At 43.6% G+C, this 6,000-nt stretch overlaps 1 protein-coding gene across 1 annotated transcript in view; it reads right to left on the bottom strand.

The window, feature by feature from the left end:
* Positions 1–6,000, bottom strand: part of SEMA6D (semaphorin 6D) — a 129,835-nt gene that overhangs the window by 39,804 nt on the left and 84,031 nt on the right. The window contains 1 exon segment of the mRNA XM_031555304.1: positions 2,427–2,571. The gene's annotated coding sequence lies outside the window, so the exon portion shown is untranslated.

Below are 6,000 nucleotides of genomic sequence, written 5' to 3'. Positions count from 1 at the left end.
TGCAGCTGACTAACAGAAGCCGATTTAGGCCCTTTGCACTTGCTGCCAGCAAGTGTTCCCACTCCAAAAATAGTCTATTAAAGAAAGAAGTGTCAGTTGCTATCTTCAACAGGCTGCTTTTCTAAACCCATTGTTAGAAGGCACCTACTTCAACTGAAACCTGGCATGTCCCCACGTTGGTGGGCAAGGTGCCATCCCAACAGATGGACAATGGCTCAGCGCTGCCACTGACTCAGTCTGCATGTCATTAATAGGGTTGTATTCCCATTGGAGAACATCAAAACCTGTAGCTGCACTCTACCATAACCTGTGTCCTTACACGTGTTGCTGCCCAGCTACACCTACAGAGCATTTTAGACATTTCTATTTGATGTTGAGTCCATACTGCTCTGCTCAGCTGGGCATTAGCTTCATATTTTGGAGGGGTGAATGTGGCTCACCATGCTCTGTAGTGAAGGAGTGGGCAGCACTGCCTGAGTTGTGCTTTTCTCCTCACTGTGGCATTGCCCAGAAGAAGTATGGGAAAGCACTTCAACATGTAATTCTGGCAGAAAAACTCCAGAAGCACTTCCATAGCTGTGGGAGCAGCTAGAAAATACAACGTGGGTACCTCTAACTTAGGCTGTAAGAGTCCAGCACAGAGTTAATCCTAGTGCTCAGGTCGAGCTACATTCAGTGAAAACACATGCCCAAGTATCAGGTGGTAAGAGCAGTCACACTCATTTCCTACAACACTCACAAACTCCCACACTCTCAGATGCATCATGAGAGCATCAGGCCCTGATGAACTGGGATTCCTGTGCCGTAGCCCCCTGAGACTAATATGACAATGAAATCCTCAGTGCCTTGTACAAAAAGAAGCGAAATTTCTAGTGAAATGCCAACTTGTGGGTAGAGACTGGCTAGGTTCTTCTGTAGCAACTGTTTGTATTAAATGTGTTACAGAGAGTCTCAAATTAATGCATGTAAACTGTATCTGCATCTTTTCAAAATCCCCTCTTGTACGTCCCATGAAGCTATTAGTTTAGCTATCACTAGGTATTAAAATTTAAAAGGGTCACTAAATGCATACTGCTAGAAGGAAACAACATTAGTTACACATTACCAGAATAAAACCAAATTAAGAAACAGCTCATTTCCTTTGTACCATCAATATTTTACTCAGCCATAGCCTGGATGCTTATACTCACAAAGAGGAATTAATCATTCATGTGCTAATGTACATCCATTATTTTTAAATCGTCACTTAAGTAATCATTTTTGTGTGTGCTCAGATGTGTGATGTCTGCTTATGAAAGCGCAGGAAAAAATCAATACAAATTAAATAAAATTTAAAAGGTGGATATCTGTGAAACAGATGCAAAAGCATCATCCATGCAGTAAAACTGTAATCAGATTTCTGTGGAACTCTCCTGGTTAGCTAGAATTCAAAAAAGATACCTGTCTAGTGCCAAACTTATTTTTATGCCATGCTTCCCTCCTTATTTGGGTGTGAACATGCACAATGCAGTTCATCACAGATTCTCTCTTAAAATCCGCATAAAACTGTAAAACAAAAGCTTTATTGCCATTTAATTCGATACTGCCATTTTCCAACTCTTTGTTTACTGCAAGTGCAGTGTTCATGTCATAACACTGTTTGTATCTCATATCCGTGAGCCTCCCCAAGTCCCACAGAAGCAGTGGGCTCCCTCCCACTTGCACCACGTGGGGCAGACGGGGGAACCCAGGCACTGCTCCCCAGCAAAGACCTCTCCCCTCCTGCAAAGCAGCATGCAGCTGTACACATCCACCACGCATAGATCACAGCCATTGAAGCCTCATTTGTGTCCCCCTGCTCCCTAAAAGGGGACCTGCATCTTCTGAGCTGAGTTTGTTGTTGGCTTGAGCTTGTCACTGATGCCCATAGAAAGCAATTCCAGACCAAGAGCCCTGCTTTACCCAGAGATAAACGATGTCTACTTTAGATAGACATAAATGCCTTTTGAAGATGCAAAGTGGTGAAGTGCTGGCATCTAAGCATCTAAGGAGAGTTAAGGTGGTCCTACTAGATTGGAGCCCACAGCCCCATGCAAATCAAATAATCTTCTACTGAAAGTGTGATTGCTTCTTTTGGACTACACATATCAGCTAAAGAATGCTGCCAGATCCCTACAAGTACCATGAATTTCACAGAAGAACAGTGTAATACCTTGAGCAGAACTTGGTATAGCAATGTTTTAGGTTTTTCTTTTATTGCTTCAGTAATTTCATGGTGATGTATTTTGACGACAACTTAAGGGAGCTCTATGTTTATGAGGCAATAACAAAATCTCCTGCAAAATAAATTTCCAGGTGAACTTGTCTGTTAATATATAGCATGGCTTCTTGTGAATTAAGAGATGAGCCAGAACAATGCTCAGGAGAAAGCAAGAAAGAATATGTACCTTGACTTCAAAATGGGGAGCCTTAGGTTCCTTTTTCAGCTGAGTCCTGGCATTCGTAGTCTGTGAAATGGAGAAAATGATCCAGCACGCAATACGTTCACTGTGCAGCAACTTCCAAGGCTTGGTAGCGTGCTCCCACTTAACCCTGCAACCAAAGCAGTTCTTTCAGATATCTCATATTTCCGCCTTTTTTCCCCTTTGTCCCAGAGCCAAATACTGTTCAACTGAAATTTCTGTGAAAAACCAGTGCATCTCTGGAAGCTGTTTCTGCTTCCCCAAAGCTTCCAGCATCCTTCCAGCTCCTCTGCAAATATCACTGAGTATATGGCAAAAAAGCATGGAAGCATAACCTTGTTACTGATAATGGATAATAAAAGCAGACCATGATTCATGTTGTATCATGACTGACTGTATTTTAGACCACATGGAACTGAAAGTTTAACTTTTCTTTTGGAGAAGCCCCTAGTGAGGCTGGATTTGGCCACAGCCTGAGGACTCCCTGAGGAGCATGTGTTGGTTCAGGGTTGTGTATGCCGTGTAGGTACCGAACCAAGAACACAGTTTGCATCCTCTGGCAGTGCAGAATGACCTGTTCCAACAGCCCGATGCACAGCCTATGAGTCATATGGGTCTACAGCCTTGGAGAATTGGATTGGATCTATTTAGTTTCAGCCTAATTAAATGATAATGCATGATTGCAAGCACTACATAAGGCAAGTAACAGTTGCCAGATGGAATCTACCATACCTGAAAGACACTGTCAGGTAACAGGACAAATGCTTTTGCTTATTAGCAAAACAGTTAAATAAACACAGATTTTAAAGTTGCTCCTCTTTTAATGCATTCAGCTGTTTTGGGGCCTATGGCAAGGGAGAGGGAGGTGGTGAAGGTACAATGAGTTTCTCAGTGCCAACCAGTGCAGTCTGTGTGGGTGGAGGAAGGGCTCTCTGCTGAGCAAAGCGCCTTGGGTGACTGGAGGCCAGCACAGGCTCTTTGCATGGACTGTCTGTGTGGAGCTACCTAACCACTTAAGACTAAAGCTGGTATTGCCTAAGGTCTGACCTGTGATAATTTCTTTTTCTGGTTCTTAAAGGACTAAGCAGGTTTTCTCCCAACTCAGCTACAGACTGGCTGGGAATTGCTGAGAGAGATTCAGCTTCCTTTGTGCCTGTGGCCCCCCACAGCTTCCCACACAAAGAATAGTCCTCATAGAGAAACCAGAGTGGGACCTTGCACAGATACAAAGAATTGCCCCAAACCAGCCACTGTCTCAAAACACATATGTCCTTTTTTTTGTCTTTGCTCAAATTCGGCAAAGTGTAAATGTCCCACATCAGTCCTGAAATGCACTTACTATGATGAGAGGGATGAAAACGTCTCTCTGTGTTGCTTGTGCCAGTTTACTGCTAATGGGCGGCAGTGACTCATCAATGGATGAAATGAGAATTTCAAGTTCTTCTCAAATGATGAGGTAGTTTTCAGTGCTCACTCAGTTTGTAATTAGATACACTATTTATAAATATGTTTGCCAAATAACGCATTTGGCAAGTTTTAAAAAACATTCCTGGCTAATTGTTTTTATTACTCATCAATTCTGAAAGGGAAATAACGAGATAAGATTGTATTTTTCTTGTCATAGCCCAGTGAAAGGGATGGCAATATAAATACTGGGTCCATGGCTCCCTATGATTTGTCTTCGGTTTACTGCCTATTTTGTAGCTAGTCCAAGATAGACTCAACCTCCCAAGTGAAACTAGACAGGGCATTGGCCAATTGCAAACTTCGCTTTACAGTTTCATAATTGACTGTTGCAATTATGATTGCCTTCAGTACCACGTGGCTTTTTTTACAGCAGTCTGATTTTTTGTTTTGATTTTTGACTGAAACCATACCTATGTTTCCATCTATTCCTTACCGGGTCCCATTCAGAAATACCATTTTCAGGATTATGTTTCCCTACTAAAGGCTTGATTGAAAGATGGACTCAGGGCTCAGACACATGCTCATTTAGCAAAGCAGATGCAGCAGTTTCCTCAAGCTGTTTGTTACCACCTGTTTGTCAGACGCTGCGTCCCACCAAGGACTGGATGGAGCAGACCATGTGAGACTTTGGTAGCTGCTTTATTGCAGTCCTGTGGCTTAAGCTAAATTACCTGGATACGCTCCCTCCCATTTGCAGATGGCTGAGCCTCAAACATACACTTAAGAACCCAGTGAGGTGGACTGGAAATATTACTGGTCTGAGCAGTTTTCCTGACTGAAACCAGAGCTTCCAGTCCTCTGATGAGATACACCACAGGACTTCCAAACCTGTGCTGGGCAGCCACTGAGGCTGTGGTTGGGCAGAGGCTGCCAGCCGCATGCTGTGCAGGACCAGGTGTCAGTGTGAGCACACGTCCCCTCCTGCGTGCTGACGCTCATTACCAGGCCCAGCTGCTTTTTACTGCCCCTCTGCCAACCGTTCCTGTCCTGTAACTCTACCGGAGAAGGGATCATGTGCTTCTTCCCTGTGCCCTGCGGGCAAAATCAGGCAGCCACCTGCTTAAACTATTTAAACCTACTGTAGATCTGGATCCATGACAGCCTAGAGGAAAATCAGGGAGGAGTTCTTGGAGGCCACTCTGCCGAAGAAACACAGGGAAATGTCTGCCACTGGACTGGTGGCTGGGGAAAGCAGAGCAGATAGATCTTAAACCACTGTAATGGTTTGTTAATGCTGTGGGCTCACAGCCACTTCTCTGGGATTACTAGGAGAGAGGGGGGTTATACTTCGATGTAAATCTCTGCAAGATCAGCATGTACACACCCTTCAAAACCTGCTCATGCAACCTTCATATGAGCCTACAAAGAGCTGTTGATTCAGGTTTTTCTTAGTAACACAAACAAATTTTTTTGGACTTTAAGCTTTGGAATCTAATGCAATCTGCTAAACTATCCATTGAAAATAAACTGTAACAACGCAAAAAGCACAGCACCAGCTGACACTGTGAAGGCAGACCATTACATTGAGAACATGAGTCTGTGTTCAGAAATTTCATTTCTGTGAACATGCCCTACTCAGCTGCAGCCCTACACATACACTGTGCCAGGCTGGCTGGCATGGGACAATCTTAGTGCTGGATCCAATGCTTACAGACAACAGCACCCCATCTGTAAGAAGTGCACTGCTTTTCCTGAGCTTCAAATATCCACCGCTAGGACACAAAATTCATCAGTCAGCTTTGCTTGCTTTGTGGTATTTTTTTTCCTTTTATATACATTTTAAAGTTATCTTCGTCTTCAGTAGAGGGTGATAAGCCCTGGTATTGTTACCCATAGAGCTCAGAAACGTCAGCTACAGAAAGCAGAGGCGTTTCAGAAACTAACAGGGATGGAGAGATCTGCATATTCATAGCAGGACAGAGGCAGCAGCACATACAGACTGAACCACTGGCATTAATGGGTGAGCTGATTAGTGTTTATTGGGCTGGGGGAGAAATGAATTCTAATTGGCTGAGACATTTTTGTTATTGTGAAATACATTTGGCTAATGCAAATGGCTCCAAATCAGAAAAGTGACATTTTTGTGGTGGCT

The sequence above is a fragment of the Meleagris gallopavo genome, chromosome 12 (genome assembly GCF_000146605.3).
Source record: "Meleagris gallopavo isolate NT-WF06-2002-E0010 breed Aviagen turkey brand Nicholas breeding stock chromosome 12, Turkey_5.1, whole genome shotgun sequence".
Taxonomy (NCBI): Eukaryota; Metazoa; Chordata; class Aves; order Galliformes; family Phasianidae; genus Meleagris; species Meleagris gallopavo.
Note: the sequence above shows the minus strand (reverse complement) of the source record. Positions and strands in the feature narration are given on the sequence as shown.